Below are 17,791 nucleotides of genomic sequence, written 5' to 3' on the forward strand. Positions count from 1 at the left end.
TGCAAATCTGGGCCCAGGCACCTCCAAAAAAGATGGAAAATACTTCTGTTCAGGTCAACAACTTTAAAACAAATCACATAAATGCTGTTTGGACCAGCGCTACCACCTGGGAGAGCCTCTGAAATACCTTTTCTATGAATCCTATGAAAGCCCTTAATTTTCCTCACTTCATCCCATCAAGTTAAGCCTGTCCATGCTAAGCACACCTTTTCACATGCCCAAAATAAGATGCAATTATGCCAGATCCCTAAAGGTCTCTGGGAGAACCGGCGACCTCTTATCTGCCTGAAAACGTCTTGATAAAGCAATAACCCACCACGGCAAATTAGAAGGGAAAAGCACACAGCAGCTAAGCAATAATCAGGGGGATAATTGAATACGGGGAGGGATTTAGGTCTTACGTGAAAGAAATCAATTGAGCTCCTGTCTTTTTCTCATTTCCTTTCTCTTTACTTTGCCACGTGAGGGCTGCTGAGACTGGGACACTGAGAGAAAAATGAATAGTTTGTGGAAGCAATTGGGTTCTGCATTGTATTCCAGCGTGCCCCCTCCACGCACTGCTCCAACGCGAGGCCCATTTAACATATATAATACCCTAGAAACTTCTGCAAGGAAAAGGTTGTTTGACACAGACAAAAAAATACATATTTGAATTCCTTTCAATGACCCGCAAAATGTGCTTGCCTTCATGAGTATTGCTGCCAATCACCACAGCAACAGCCTCTATGCTCCATAGAAATGGTAATAGAATTATACACTGGGAGTAGTACTGTTTTTTTTTCATCACCCCTAGGCTGAGAGGTCCTATGAGGTCCTATGCCTTAATAAAATTCTATTCAGTTAGTATTTTTTTATTTCACTTACATTGTATAGTAGTTGCTTTTATATAGTTCTTCATACTGCAGAGGAAGTACTGACGCCCATTGACAAACATGTAGCATGGTACTGCATAGGGGGTTTGGTGTGAAGCAAAAGGACTGAAAGCCAGGATGCTTTGGGTTATAAACTGTTGTTCAACAGTTGGAAAAAGATGGATGACATACATTAAGAGAACCTTTCCTATGTGTGAAAAGTGTTGATAATGTGGATGCATGCCACACTGATCCTGATTCAGGCAGGTATCTTCCTGGGTTTACTGTATTGTCTATCACCTCTTTGGTAAGGGGTTGGGGTGCTCTCGTTGTTGCGAGATCATCTTGGAAATTCCTTCCTGAGTTTTAGTTGGTCTATAAGACTTCATTCTCTCCTAGAAGAGGTTTCCAGGATTTGGCTGCTTGTATAGAGAAGGAGGATGCAGCTATGCACTTCTTCTTGTAGGGAGGGATAGTCAGCTGGGTGGACGTGAATATATGTCACAATAGTGAGGTTTTAGTATAGACTTGCCAACCTATTACGTCCATGTTCTCGTCTACCGAAATATTGTCACAGTAAGTATTTGTAGAGAAGTCTAGATTTACAATTCTTATCTTTGCAGTTACCAACCTATACAATATGCTGGCAGCTGATGTCATGCAGTCTAAATGTTGGCTAGTCATTCTTAACCCGTTGGCTGCTTCAAACGTTCTGCTCCAGTGCTGAACGTTTGAAAAACGGATGGGGCAGCGTCGGCCAACGGACGTGCGCAGCACTACCAAGGTAGTGCTCGCGACGACCGTTGGTTCCCGGCAGCAGCCAACGGGTTAAAAGAAGCATATTGTGGTATAACAACATGGTTGTTTATGAATGATAGTTGTTTATGCATGGTTTGTCTTGTGTGAATAGAAAGCTGCTTTATCAGTGCAGAAGAGGTGAGAATTCTGGTGTGAGTTGCCTTGTTCCCAAGAAGTTAAGGCCAGTCACGTTCAGTTTTCTGGACCACACTGTGGGCCAGGTTGGGGAAAATGTGCCTTTCTGTCTGACAATGTCTATATATTAGGTATATGTATCCTTCTCTGTTTCATAGCAGGAATTTTGTGTGTGGGGTAATTTTGAGGTTTCCTCTAATCACAAAACCTTAGTAGAAGTGTTTTAAAAAAAGGTTTAGTGTATCTTCTAGAATACAAATAAGGATAATAAGATTACACGAGATCTCTTTTGATATAAAATATATTCCTTTTTATTTATTTTTATAATTCTTTTATTGTCAGCAAGTAAATATCATTCCAAAATAGAAGAAGAAATCTTCCTAAATTGTGCATTGAAACATGTAAATACATATTTCTAAAAGAAATCAGTGTAGTACCATACAAATCCTATTATTACTCAATCCTCGTTTCTTCTTCCAGGGACCTTCCCTACAAATTGTGTATTAAGGGTTCGCACAATCAAATCAATTAACATTATATAGCCAATGCCAAGGGACCCCATATAGTATCCATCTTTATCAGAGAGCGAGTACCTGTTACTCGAGCTAGAGTTTTCTCCATCTCATAAGTTTCCCTTACAATAGCCCACCATTCACGTATGGTGGGGGGTGTGAAGATAGCCAAGCCCTGGCTACAGTAAGTCGGGCAGCAACCAATAAGATTGAAATAAGCCGCTGCAGACCTTGCCTCCCTTCTTTATAGCCCAATATAATTTCCATAACTGTAAGAGTGAAATCTACCCCTGTTTTTTGCCTTATCACTTGAGCTATCTTCTGCCAAAACACTTCTAACTCTGGGCAGGTAACAAACATATGTCCTATGCCCACAGCGTACATCCCACATTTGGGAAATTTTTTCCTATCCCCTCATTGAACCCTCGGAGTCCAACTAGCGATCTTCTCAGGGGTTTAATAGAGCATACAAACTGTCCGGAATTGCTGTAATCTTAAATTAATAGAATTAACTGATTTTTCTATAGTTCCTAATGCTAGCTTAATATTTTTTGGAGTGATCTTTATCCCCAAAGTCTTAGTCCATCTTGCTGCCAACTTTTGAACACCATTCTGTCTGAAATTGCTAAAACATTGATACATCCTACTAATTTTTAATTTTGCTTTTTCCTCATAACAACAATCCCATACTTCTGAGATAGGCACTGTCATTAAAGCCAAATGTTTCACTGAATAATCTCTGATTTGAAAATACTTAAAATACATCTGATCATGAAGATTGTAATGAAGTTGCAAGTCCTCAAATGCCCTAAAGCCAATACAGTCATACAGTTCACCCAAATGTTGGGATCCCATAGCTAGCCCATTGCCTACTGACAGTGTCATGGAACACTTCCCATAACAAAGGGTTGCCCCAAAGTAGGAGTTTTTCATGAGAAAATGACAAGCTAAACTTGGCAAAATTTCCCTCTGAACCCAAAGGCTATAAATATGGTCCAGAGGTACCTCCAGACCACTCTATCGCAAACCTTTTCGGCGTCTAAAAGTACCATACCTAAGTTCTTTGCCGATTTCCTGGCTAAATGAAAAGGCTCCGATTGCAGTGTTAATATGGGCAGTAGTATCCCTTCCCTGTATTAAGCCATGTTGTTGCTTGGATACTAGTCCGGGCAATAATGTGGCGAGGCTAGTAGCCAGGATTTTAGCAAACACTTTTGCGTCTGAGTTAATGAGTGAAATTGGTTGATAAGAACCTCGTTCCTCTGGAGGTTTATCTTTCTTTAAAAAGAAGACAATATTAGTCATATTCCAGTACTCTGGTATCTTATCGTAGGAACCAATGTGTTGTGTTGAATAACCGCCCACATAGGCATGACTATAAGTCTTTTAAAAATGTTATAGAACTCTGCTGGTATAGAATCCTCCCCCGCAGCTTTCCCAGAAGGGAGAGAGGATATTGCTATGAGTATTTCGTCATGCGAGATCTCTTAGGGTGGGTAGCCTACACCTGCGCAAATATTGCTGTATATCATCCTCCTCTGCTACTATAGGTTGTGCATATCATTTTTGATAAAACCTAGAGAATTGATCCAGTATTGCCTGTGATGTTGTATATACATTTCCGTTTGTCCCTTTAACAGACTTTATCCTCGTTTTAGCCCAACTTTCCACTATTTGATGAGCTAGAACTTTCCCAATTTGTTTCCCATATTCATATTGCGAGAACTTCATCTTATTGTAATTCACAGTGACTTTCTCCCTTAATGAACAGCTTATGGCTATCTTTGCATTTACCAATGAAATATATAATTGATCTCAATCACTGTGTCCCCCCCTGTTGAACCACTTCTGCATGTTGTACCTCAGCCGCTAGTAAATCTTAAATGGCTGTTCTATGTAAGCTTTCCCGCTCCTTATTCTGCTGCCAGATATACTGTTGGGTAACCCCTCTTATAAATGACTTCATAGCATCCTAGACCACTAATTGAGAAGCTGTCTTTATTATTATCTATTAAAAAATATCCTAACTGTTTATGAATAGTAGGCACATATTTGCTATCTGTAAGTAAGTAACGTGGAAATGAAAAACACCTGACTGTCTTTTGAACCATTTTGACCTTAAAAGACAATAAAAAAGGATTATGGTCAGAAGTGACTCTAGGGCTCACTTCTATGTCTACATAGTCCATGATTGTATCCAAGACCCACGCCATGTCAATTCTGGAGTATTGCTGGTGCGGGGCAGAGTAATATGTATAACCGGGGGTAGTTGGGTAAAGTTGCCGCCAAGTATCCCGTAAACCATGTAGCCACCCTATTTCTAATATTACAGATCTAACTTTCCCCATTATTGTGGTGGCTGGTCTGTTCGTTGAGTCAATAGAGTAGTCCATGACACAGTTAAAGTCCCCCATAATCAAACAGTCCCCCTGCCAATCCAACAGTTAAGTAAGTAAGTTTATTGTATATATAGTTAATTAAAACCTTTACAATATTGTTCATATAAAAAGAAGCAACTTGTACTTTAAAATTAAAGTATACCAACTAAAGATACATTGAAGTAGAAAAACTTTCTAAAATGTCTGTGTACATAATATTTTTGCAGTTGTGCTTGCACTTCACACAGTCGGATTCGGACATTTGCAGTCCTTTATCTCAGTGTTCATGATTAGCTGAAGTGCCTTTTGGCAAAATCTAGCGGCCCTACAAGCTGTCTGCAGTTGGTAGCTGTTCAGGGCCAGCATGACGGCCGGGCGACATGATCTAATTTGAAAAAGTTGAAAAACATGCAGTAGAAAATAACGTCTCAAATTTGTTAAACATGGGTAAATACACAATATGTGCATCAAGGATTCTTCCATTTCCCCACATAGTCTACAAACGGGAGTCGGCCATGTTTGCTTCCATGCAGGTGTATGATTTTTTAATAAGGTGGTTCCCAGCCGTAATTTTAAAAGTATTTTTTGGGCAGCTGGGGATATATGGTTGACTAAATATGGTTGTGGCTCCAGCTTCCCATACGTGGCCAACACAGTCCATCCATGTTTTTTGTTTGCTATGGCAGCTTTGTCTGCTGTCCATGATATTTGCTTTGCTGCTGCGTTAGTCTCTTTTTTGAACGCCACAAATGATTGATTTGTGTTCCATGCCTTTTCCATTTTAAGGCTCGAGACGGCGTTCTCCCATACCATTTTCCATGAATTTTTTGTCTTTTTCTGGTTGTTTATCTCAGTCCAGCAAAGGCCCATAAGGGTGTCCTCTTCAGCAGCTCTTAATTTCCAGCATGTTTTTAATATGGCTGCTTGTCTGATTTGGTGCTGGTTTAGTAGACCGAATTCCAATCGGATCTGGGATTGAGATACGAACCTCGGGATCTGAAAAATGTATTTGAACAATTCTGATTGTTGTGTGTTCAAAAAGTTAGCATCTTTTCCCTTGTACAACTCCGATCCATACGTAAGAGATGGGAGAAATTTTGCAGATATTATCTTCAACAAGTGCGAATTGGATGGACAATTTATTTTTCTTTTTAGCAAATTTAGGGCGAAGCGTAGTTTGATAGCTTGTGCCTTTCTGTTCCAACAGTTATATATATAGGAAATCAAAAATTGTGGGGTAATCAACATTAGGGCCATATACTATACAGAAAATATGTTTCATTCCCTTTATCTCCATCTGTGCTATTGCCCATCTCCCCCGTTGACCTGCTAAGGTCTTAATAATTCTATACTCAAGCTTCTTGTCCACCAAAATAACTGTGCCCCTAATAGAAGCACCATGTGTTGTACATTCATTTGTCAGATACCCCAAGTGTTTGAGGAGGCAGTGGTCCTCTTAAGCTAAGTGTGTCTCTGTAAGTAACATGATCTGAGGTCTGTATATTTTCAATTCTTCCCTTACAAGTTGTCTTTTAATTCCATTATTCAGCTCTGCGAGGTTCCAAACCATACATCTAATCTGTAGCATAGTAGGTATAATACATGCCTCCAAAGTTTGTACATATCAGAATCTTTCTCTTGCTATATCTATTCTCTCTACGTAATTTACTGTGTTCTCTGCTTCCATCTGATATCTCCCTTCCCCATGTTTCAACACACTCCTGCTGACATTTGTTTACCCACCCACTCCCTCTCCCCTTCCCACCCCCTCCAGTGCCCCTTACCCTCCCATCTCCACCCTGTATCGTACAGGAGGCATCAACCCCTTTATTCGTTGCTGATGAATAGGCTGCTGCTGGGATGCAGGGCACCACCATTAGACCCCGCACACCACCACACATTCATAACCCTGCACATTAAATATCTAAAAAAAAAAGAGGAAGAAATGGAAAAGTGGACAAAGTAAATCAAGAGAATTGATGAAACATTCAAAAGGCAATTAACTGCAATTTGCTCTAAGTCTGTGGATAGCTCCATGTTTTAAGAGTCCAGTCTTCTTAACGATTTGTAGCTGCTGCCTCTACCTGCTATTTATGTAATGCCTGCTTGGCTTCCTTCTCAGTGAGGAAAAAGTAAGATTGACCCTTTGATAACTTTTAAACGTGCAGGCTCTTGTAAAAAGACCTATGCGTCTTCAGCTTTCAGCTGTTCAATGAGCTACCTTAGTTCTTATCTTATCTTATCTTATCTTAAGAGGAACTTGTATAGTGCTCTGTCACCATAGGTTTCCTGGCGCTGGGTGGTACTGAGAGATGTAGAGAGGGGGAGCTAGCCAGACTGTGTAAAAAGATTGGTTTTAAGAAGTTTTCTGAATTCCAGCAGAGACATGGAGGATTTGAAAGATAGCGGCAACTGGTTCCAGAGTTTGGGAGCCAGATGAGCAAATCTGCAACCACCATATTTTTTGAGTTTGATTGGGACTGCGGTCAGAAGTTGATGGTGGGAGGACCGAAGGTTGCGTGCCGGACGGTAAGGAGTCACTAGGGACTTCAGAAAGACGGGGGACGTACCAGTCACAGCTTTATAGGTCAGGCAGACGATCTTAAATGCAGCTCTCTGTTCGACCGGCAACCAGTGGAGTTTACAGAGTAGTGGTTTTGCAGACTGCCACTTCGGGGTCTTAACCACTTGGCTGCTAATGACAAGGGTAACTCGTCATGCCCCTCCCATTCATTTCAATGGAAATCTCATTAAATGAGCTGAATTCCCTTAGCAGCCAAGTGGTTAAAGGCTAGTCGGGCCGCCTGATTCTGCACGACTTGCAGCCTATGTAGCAGGTATTTCGGTAGGCCATGATACAGGGAGTTGGAAAAATCCAGGCGGGAGAGCACAGGGGCGATTAAAACTTGTATCAGGGCTTCAGGTGAGAGTAGGTGGGAAACTTTCCTGATTCTCCGAAGCTGAAACATACACGAGGATACGACTGCACCAACCTGAGGCTTGAGGGAGAGCTCTGAGTCTATGATAACCCCCAGGCTCTTTGCCGATTTAGCCGGGATGGGCGGGGAGCCCAGCTCTGTAGGCCAAAACTGTGGGCCCCAGTGAGTGGAGCTACTGCCAGGGAGAATTAGCTCAGTCTTCCCTGGGTTCAGCTTGAGCTGATTAAGGTTCATCCATTGCTGGATATGTAACATGACCGCCTGACAGTCGAGAGCTGCGTTAGGGGTGTTAAGAGGGAAGATGATTTGCAGGTCGTCTGCATAATTGAAGACGGTAATGTCCCAGCTAAGCATGGGCGGAAAATCCGTTACGCTCGCGGATTTTGCGGATTTTTGGGAAATTCGCAATCCGCGAGATTTGCGAATTTCCCGCAAAATCCGCAAATTCGCACGCAGCGGATTTTTTTTGCGGCTCGCGTCGTTGGTGATACAATTTTTGCGGCGCGCGGCGTTTATCATCGTTTGCCGAGTTGTTTTTCTCGATATTTTGCGAGTGCTGCGCCATTTTGGATCTTGCTGTGTGATCCCGCGGGAATTTGGCGAGCGCGATTACGTCATCGCGGCTTGCCAACTTGCACAGCGAGACTTTGTCAACGCGAGTACGGCGAGATCACGTCTCGCGGTACTTCGTAATTGCGAGATTTGAGATGCGGCGAGCAGCAACAATCTCGCAGAAGCGAAAATATCAAATATGCAATTCTGCACAAGAAATCCACCAGCAAGCAGCATAAACCTTCTTGAAATGATGATTTTTATCTGAATAACTCCTTAGGTTGACATTTGCCTGCACTTTTTTAGCGAGTAGTCCATTTTGGGGAGGGGAGGAGGGGGGTGGGAGGAAGGAAGTCCCCCACAGTCTTCAACTTCCTGTTCCTGTCCAGCAGGCTCCTCCCAGTGCTTTGTCCATCTCCTGGTCACTTTTCATTTGGATCTGGAGCTGGAAGGATTACTTTTTGTGGATGCTGCTGGATATTTGGATTTGAGGCCTTTTGACTTTCTTTGGATCACTGTTGGATTAGAAATTTTACAAGTAAGTTTGTTTGGGGCATTACAGTTGCTGCAACTAAAATTTTGGAATTTTTGATTTTTGGGCTGTTTTGGGGCCTTTTGCCCAGGGGTACTCAGTGGTGGGTGGACTGAGTCTTTCTGTGGGTTGTCTTGAACTTAAACATCATGGAGGGCATGGATGGATTGGGATTGTGCTGATTTTTCAGTGATTTTCGTTGTTTGGGGCTGTACTTGTGGCCTTTTCACCAGGGGTATTTGAGTCTAGCATGGGCCTAGTCTTTCTCTGGGCTGTCTTGAACTTAAACATCATGGAGGCCATGGATGGAATGGGATTGTGCTGATTTTGCAGTGTTTTTCGATTTTTGGGGGTGTTCATGGGGAGGGACAGGCCATGTGGCTGGTGGCCATTTTGAGTGCTGCTACAGGCACTGGCCATGTGCTGAGAGAGGCAAGTGGCCATTTTGAATGCAGGCTTTGTTGTTAGGCCTGCAACCATTTTGCCTACTTTTCAACCTTTATGCCCAGGCCAGGGGTAGTGAGTCTTGCATGGGCCTAGTCTTTCTGTGGGTTGTCTTGAATTTAAACATCATGGAGGGCATGGATGGATTGGGATTGTGCTGATTTTTCAGTGATTTTCGTTTTTTGGGGCTGTACTTGTGGCCTTTTCACCAGGGGTATTTGAGTCTAGCATGGGCCTAGTCTTTCTGTGGGCTGTCTTGAACTTAAACATCATGGAGGGCATAGATGGATTGGGATTGGGCTGATTTTTCAGTGATTTTCGTTTTTTGGGGCTGTACTTGTGGCCTTTTCACCAGGGGTATTTGAGTCTAGCATGGGCCTAGTCTTTCTGTGGGCTGTCTTGAACTTAAACATCATGGAGGCCATGGATGGAATGGGATTGTGCTGATTTTGCAGTGTTTTTCGATTTTTGGGGGTGTTCATGGGGAGGGACAGGCCATGTGGCTGGTGGCCATTTTGAATGCTGCTACAGGCACTGGCCATGTGCTGGGAGAGGCAAGTGGCCATTTTGAATGCAGGCTTTGTTGTTAGGCCTGCAACCATTTTGCCTACTTTTCAACCTTTATGCCCAGGCCAGGGGTAGTGAGTCTTGCATGGGCCTAGTCTTTCTGTGGGTTGTCTTGAATTTAAACATCATGGAGGGCATGGATGGATTGGGATTGTGCTGATTTTTCAGTGATTTTCGTTTTTTGGGGCTGTACTTGTGGCCTTTTCACCAGGGGTATTTGAGTCTAGCATGGGCCTAGTCTTTCTGTGGGCTGTCTTGAACTTAAACATCATGGAGGCCATGGATGGAAAGGGATTCTGCTGATTTTGCAGTGTTTTTCGATTTTTGGGGGTGTTCATGGGGAGTGACAGGCCATGTGGCTGGTGGCCATTTTGAGTGCTGCTACAGGCACTGGCCATGTGCTGGGAGAGGCAAGTGGCCATTTTGAATGCATGCTTTGTTGTTAGGCCTGCAACCATTTTGCCTACTTTTCAACCTTTATGCCCAGGCCAGGGGTAGTGAGTCTTGCATGGGCCTAGTCTTTCTGTGGATTGTCTTGAATTTAAACATCATGGAGGGCATGGATGGATTGGGATTGTGCTGATTTTTCAGTGATTTTCGTTTTTTGGGGCTGTACTTGTGGCCTTTTTACCAGGGCAGGGTATTTGAGTCTAGCATGGGCCTAGTCTTTCTGTGGGCTGTCTTGAACTTAAACATCATGGAGGGCATGGATGGAATGGGATTGTGCTGATTTTGCAGTGTTTTTTGATTTTTTTTGTGGTGTATAACTGAACTGATGTTCCTCTGTCTTCCATTGTTTTTAGGTGCACAAGACTCAAGAGAACCACCAATGCCAGGAAGAAGTCCTGCAGCGGTGTGTGTGTGCAGCATAACGTCACGCGACGTCACGTCTGGCCTCAGACAACTCTACAATTCGTGCAACTGCGGCCTGCTGTCTGACCTGCTCTGAAGAAGATGGCCCCAAAAAAAGTTCTCCGTAGCTCCTCTAGCAAGAAAGTTGCTAGTAAGGAGCAGAAGAAGCAAGTTACCAAGGAGGCTGGTGTGCCAACCGCCACTTTTTTGGGAGCAAAAAAAAAAGTACGCCTGCAGCAGCAGCAGGATCTGCTGGGGACCAAGCTGGGAGCAGCACCCCTGCTCCATTGGGTTCAGTGCCTCCACCACCACGCCAACTTAAGTCAAAGCCCTTGAGTGCTTCAGAGGCAGTCAGTGTACTTCTCCAATCACCATCGACCAGTGATGTTGGCTCATCGCAAGAAAGTAGCAGCAATGTCCCTGAATCAACACAGGTTGTTGTAACTCATCTGACAAGTGTTGAACAACCACAGCCGCAACAACAACACCATGTGCAAGTACACGCCCAAGTACATGTGGAAGGAGAGGCAGCAAAAGGAGATGCGCAAGCAGAGGTGCATGGAGGGTCACAAGTGCCCACAATAGTTGTTCCTCCCGAAGTAAGGGCACATCAGGAAATCGACAATGAAGCCGAGGTATCATTGGAAGCCACTCCTCCTGATGATCATTCATTGTCTTCCACATCCCTAGCAAGGAAAAGATCAAAGGGGGTGTCTACATCTTCTTCAAGCCCACCTCCTTCTGATGCAAGTGATCCGTCTTGGGAACCACAACTGCGGTCTGACAGTGAGGCACACCATGATCTGATAAAGGTACCTAAGCGTAAAAGGAAGGTCGTCGAAAAACTCATAGCTATGGATTGTGATGAGGCTCAACAAGAAGTGACAGATACTGCTGGTGATGAAGCCTCTCACGATGACGACGAGCCAGTCATCACAAAGGTCACTGCAGCCCCACCGGGCATGCAGCAAAGAGACATTTTGACCCTATCCCGAGAAGCTGTCTAGCGTGATGATGATGTCGACGAGGAGGCAATGGAAATGGAATCATTAGATTTGGAGTTAAGTAGTACACCAACACCTACCGCTTCCATATTTCTTCCTCGCAAGAAGGTACCCACCTCGACCTCAATTCGTGGTGGTGAAAGTGCAAAACGTACTGAAGTTCGGCAATCCACATCCTCCACTTCATCTGGCATTAGCAGCAGAAGCACCACCACCAGTATCGCCGCCTCCTCCGGCCCCCAAAGACATTTCAAGTCTCCAGTTTGGGACTTCTTTAGTGTTTGCCCAAAAATGGAAAACGTAGCCATTTGTAGCATTTGTAAGCTTCGAGTTAGTCGTGGTAAGCTTGGTTCTAACTATGGTACCGGAGGCCAGAGAGGTCATCTAAAGAGAGCGCACCCTGTCCAATGGTTTCCGCACCTAGAGGCGTTTAAGGAAGCCGGAATTGCACGTAATGAAAACGTTGATTTTTCATCTGATGATGACGAGGAGGAAGAAGACGATTCAAACACTTCACTTACACCCAGTACCCCTGTCAGCAGCACACCCCATGTGAGGCACACTAAGAGTGTGGGAGAGAGTGAGACATCAATGCGGAAAAGTTCATCAGCGAGCGTAACTGGGTCGAAGATATCATCATCATCCCGTAAATCCTTGGTCCAGGGCAACATTAAAAAGATGTTGTTTACAGAAGCGCAATATGAACGCAACCACCCACTGACGCGTCTGTATAACACTAAGCTGGCTAAAATGCTAGCTCTGGACCTTCTCCCTTTTTCTTTTGTAGAAGGGGTTGGTTTTCTAGAATTAGTGGCAGCGCTCTGCCCTAAATGGAAGGTTCCTAGCCGGTTCTATTTTGCCCGAGTTGCGGTTCCAGCACTACATGAAGATGTTCTGAAGGTGATTGGGGCAGCTTTGCAGAAGAGTGCTGTTCACACTATACATATGACAACAGACATGTAGACCAGTGGCGCAGGCGCTGATTACATGTGCATCACTGCACACTGGGTCTCTTTTTCAGGGGCTAAAGCAAAGCTAAACACAGGTGTTGACACGGACATTGTTTTTAAAGCTGCTCGGAAACATGCAACACTAGCCATGTTTGGTTTGGAGAAACGTCACACAGCAGAAAACATTTTGGATGTCTTTAACACAAAGGTCCTTAACTGGCTGTCCCCACTAAAACGCCAGGTTGGTTATGTTTCCACGGACAATGGCGCCAATATAGTTAAGGCCATGAGGGACGGTAACTATTTCAGAGTGCCGTGTTTGGCGCACTGTATAAACCTGGTCGTCCAAAAATTCTTGGGTAATAAAGGCAGTGCAGCGTACAGCATATTGGACACCTGCCGAAAAATGTGCAAGCATTTCAGCCATTCTTTTAAGGCCCGGAAGCAGCTGAGGAGCCTGCTATATCAACGTAAAATGCCAGTGAAAGCACTCATCCAGGAGGTGGTACCACGTTGGAACTCAACCTTCTACATGCTTGAGCGTCTGTATGAGCAGTATACGGAACTCGATCAATATTTCCTTACAGAGGGTACAGAGGAGCTGAGGATGGGTGCGGCGCAATGGAACATAGTTCAAAGCCTGACACGCATGCTTCGTCCTTTTGAGTTCTTCACGCGTGCAGTCAGCAAGGAGGACTGTAATTTGGGAAAAGCTATCCCATTGTTGTACATGCTGGAGGACCAACTGAAGGAGGTGTGTTCTGTGTTTGCAAAAGATGTAAAAAACCAAGACTCTTTTCTTCTGGCTGAGAAATTATTAGAGCTCCTACAAGGTGATGAACGTCTTAAAAAGATCCACTCAGAAGAGCATTACATTTGTGCTACTATTCTGGATCCACGCTACAAAAAAGTGCTGGCAGGCCAAGCATTCTTTCCTTTTGATGATGAACATGTTCCAAAGTACAAACATTGGCTAGCCTTGTCAGCCAAGAGGTTTGAAAGAGAACGGCTGGAAATTGAAGGAAATGGCATTACATCAGCAGGCCATCCCCAGTCAAAACAATCCACTTCTGCACCTGTGGCTGTGGCACAAGTGACCTCTCAGCCGTTAAAGACACCGGCAACCGGATCATCTGCACGAGATACAACAGAAACATTGGAGGCTGAAGAGGATTGGCTAGCTCTGCTTGGGTTTGGTTCTCAAAAGGTCAGAGGCACAGCAAGAGCTAAGCAAAGTGGAGGAACCTTGGATGAGGAGGACCTTGAGTCGATGGTGAAGGACTATCTGAATGACTCAACAGAGGTCTATGTTAATTCTGACCCATTGGCGTATTGGCATGGGAAAAAAGAATTGTGGCCACAGCTCACCAACCTGGCTTTAAACTACTTGTCTTGCCCACTCGCAAGCGTGTCTTCTGAACGGGTTTTCAGTGCTGCTGGTGGCATTGTAACTCCCAAATGGAGCCGCCTCTCGCCCAAAAATGTGGAGAGGTTAACAATGATCAAGATGAATCAGCACCTCATACCACCAGATTTCAGAGTACGAGAAAGCGTGCCGGATGAAGAGGAGGTGGCCAGCAACATAGATGAGGGAATTTCTACTCTGTCAGGTGACACTGAGCTCACCCTGCCTGAATTCGCAGAGTATGATGACGAAGCCTTATTCTCATTCCTGGACCGTGATACCGAGCCCTGAAAATGAGACAACGAATCAATAACTTTCTTTTTCGTCCTTATTCACTTTTATTCCTGTGTGTCTGTCTTTCTTTGTTGTGCACAGTTAATATATTTCAAACTTTAATCAGATAATCACAAAAACAAGCCCATCAGCAGAACTGTCTTCACTGGTTTGCTAATTGATTTGAAGTTGCCGCAGTCTGCATTCCTCAGGTTCACAAGTTCAGAAGAACATGCTCCTCTATCCTCCTCCTCCAGACTCCTATTTCCATCAAACCAGAGGGCTGGTTTACGCCCAATGAAGAAAGACTCAGCACTTGTGGGGGTGTTGTTGTACCTCTTTGCAGGTGAGTTGACGGCTCTGGGACCATTGTTGGGAAGTCTAATACCGGATAAAAGTGGTTTGGACCAAATCCCAGGCGGAAAATGTTTTGTGTTTTTGATGACTTGCTTGCCTTTGAGGTGCTTTTAGGGGGGGTTCCGTCTGTTTGTGGGTGAGTTTCGTGGTCTGGGAGCACTGCTGGGACACTCTAATCTTGATTGCATTTGCTTTTCAGGAAATCCGTGGTGGCAACCCCGACTTATGGCCAAGCTACGCAGCGCGTTTGGACCGAAGGCCGAGAAATATTGCAAGTATGAGATTTTGCTTTTGGCCTGTTTGGGGGTGTTATGCTTCTTGGCGGGTGGGTTGGCGGGTCTTGTGGCATTCCTGGGAAGGTCTAATACCGGGTAGAAGTGGTTGGGACAAAATCCAGGCCGATTATTTTTTTGGCTATTTCTGACATTTTGTTCAATGTAGCATTTTCGGGGGCCTGTTTGGGGGGCTTCCTGGTGTTTGTGGGTGGGTTTCGGGGTCTGGGCGCACTGCGGGCTATATATACTTTACTTTGCAAGAAGTTTGAAGCAAATCCATGGTGGCAGAGGGGAGTTACGGCCTAGCTGCAGAGCGCGCGCGGAGTGATTTGGGAAATTGGCAAGAAAATGACTAAGTCCCCATTTTTGTACTTTTGCTCTTTGGCTGTTTGGGGGTCTTCTACTCGTTTTCTCCTGGGTTGAAGGCTCTGGGGCCATTGCTGGGAAGCTCTAATACCAGATAAAAGTGTTTTGGACCAAATCCCAGGTGGAACATTTTTTGTGTTTTTGATGACTTGCTTGCCTTTGAGGTGCTTTTAGGGGGGGTTCCGCCTGTTTGTGGGTGAGTTTCGTGGTCTGGGAGCACTGCTGGGACACTCTAATCTTGATTGCATTTGCTTTTCAGGAAATCCGTGGTGGCAACCCCGACTTATGGCCAAGCTACGCAGCGCGTTTGGACCGAAGGCCGAGAAATATTGCAAGTATGAGATTTTGCTTTTGGCCTGTTTGGGTGTGTTATGCTTCTTGGCGGGTGGGTTGGAGGGTCTTGTGGCATTCCTGGGAAGGTCTAATACCGGGTAGAAGTGGTTGGGACAAAATCCAGGCCGATTTTTTTTTTGGCTATTTCTGACATTTTGCTCAATGTAGCGTTTTTGGGGGCCTGTTTGGGGGGCTTCCTGGTGTTTGTGGGTGGGTTTCGGGGTCTGGGCGCACTGCTGGCTATATATACTTTAGTTTGCAAGAGGTTTGAAGCAAATCCATGGTGGCAGAGGGGAGTTACGGCCTAGCTGCAGAGCGCGCGCGGAGTGATTTGGGAAATTGGCAAGAAAATGACTAAGTCCCCATTTTTGTACTTTTGCTCTTTGGCTGTTTGGGGGTCTTCTACTCGTTTTCTCCTGGGTTGACGGCTCTGGGGCCATTGCTGGGAAGCTCAAATACCGGATAAAAGTGTTTTGGACCAAATCCCAGGCGGAGATTTTTTTGTGTTTTTGATGACTTGCTTGCCTTTGGGGTGCTTTTAGGGGGGGTTCCGTCCGTTTGTGGGTGAGTTTCGTGGTCTGGGAGCACTGCTGGGACACTCTAATCTTGATTGCATTTGCTTTTCAGGAAATCCGTGGTGGCAACCCCGACTTATGGCCAAGCTACGCAGAGCGTTTGGACCGAAGGCCGAGAAATATTGCAAGTATGAGATTTTGCTTTTGGCCTGTTTGGGGGTGTTATGCTTCTTGGCGGGTCTTGTGGCATTCCTGGGAAGGTCTAATACCGGGTAGAAGTGGTTGGGACAAAATCCTCGCGGAAAAGCCTTTTGGCACTTTTTGTAACTTAGGGTTCGTTAGGGTTAGCCCTAGCAGCAGGATTGCATGTGTTTCGGGGTGTTCTAGATTTTTGCAACTGAGTTCTGGGGTCTTAGAGCACTCGTGAGAATGTGTAATTTCGGTTGCAAGTCATTTGAAGAAAATCCATGGTGGGAAAGGGGGGATTTGGCATAGTTAAAGAAAGCCTTTGCCACTATTCTTAACTTAGGGTTCGTTAGGGTTAGCAGTATTTCTATTGCATGTGTTTGAGTGGGGGGGATTTCGAGTCTTGGAGCAATGCTGGCTATGGATACTTTTGCTTGGTTGCTTGCAAGTGGTTTGAATGCAATCCACGGTGGGTAAGGGGTAATTAGTAAGGGGGTACTTCGGCCTACTTTTACTTTCAAAGTAAGTTTTGTCACCAGTTTTCTGCTAGGCCTCGTTTTTTGAGATTTGATTGGGGGTCTTCTACATTTTTGCGACTGGCTTTAGTAAGGGTCTGGGTGGGAGCACTGCTAGGAAGATCTAATTTTGTTCAAAAACACAGTTTACAGTACACCTAGCTTGAGGGGAAAGATCCGCTACATTAATTTGCCCCTACTTATTTATCCTTCAAAAGGTGACTCAGACAGAGTACGCACTTTCAAAAATATTGTACTGTCTACTAGGAAAATCAAATTGTGACTTTTTGCACTCCACAGCCTACATACCTTATATTTATTTATCAGTGGTGTTGTAATATTATATCACTTCCTGTTTTTCGGTGAATAATTACAGGCCGGGTTTCAGTCTCTGCAATGGGGAAAAAAGGATGGAGTCAGGCTTCACATTAGCGAGCCACAATTCAGCATCAGGCAGGCAGTGGACAGGGTGTCTTCTGGTGACCAACATCGATGGACGAAGCGTCGGCTGCAATGGAGGAGTGCCGCTAATAAGAGGATTTTTTTCTGCAGGCAACTTACTTACCACTTCCAACAGGACAACTACAACAACATAGATACAGTATCCCTTGCCTTTTTCTCTGACTGTGACTGCATTTCTTGGAGCTCTCTCTGCTTCTAAATTGATCCCTTCCCTTAACACATCACTTAGTCCACTCCACTATCACATCTGCATCACACATAGTCATTTGTAAGTGCTCCTACGTAATTCGCAAGTCGCAGCACGCCCCAGCCCGTAGAGGACTGGGATGGCCCCAATGATGAAGCATGTCACCAAGGGGCAACCCTGGTGAGTGAGGGGACACCTAGAAAAAAAGCAATTTCTCCTTTTCTATCTACTATACCTTCCAGACCAACCCCATTGAGTGTTGTTGTGAATGGATTTATAGTGACCAGCAAGGCTCTCAGGTATCTGGCTACAGAGACCTTATGTTGAATATAGTTATCAATAATTCCACACACGCCCTGTACTGTTGCATTCTTTCTTCCACAGTTGTCGAAAGTACTACTTA

Source organism: Lissotriton vulgaris, chromosome 11 (genome assembly GCF_964263255.1).
Source record: "Lissotriton vulgaris chromosome 11, aLisVul1.2, whole genome shotgun sequence".
Classification (NCBI taxonomy): domain Eukaryota; kingdom Metazoa; phylum Chordata; class Amphibia; order Caudata; family Salamandridae; genus Lissotriton; species Lissotriton vulgaris.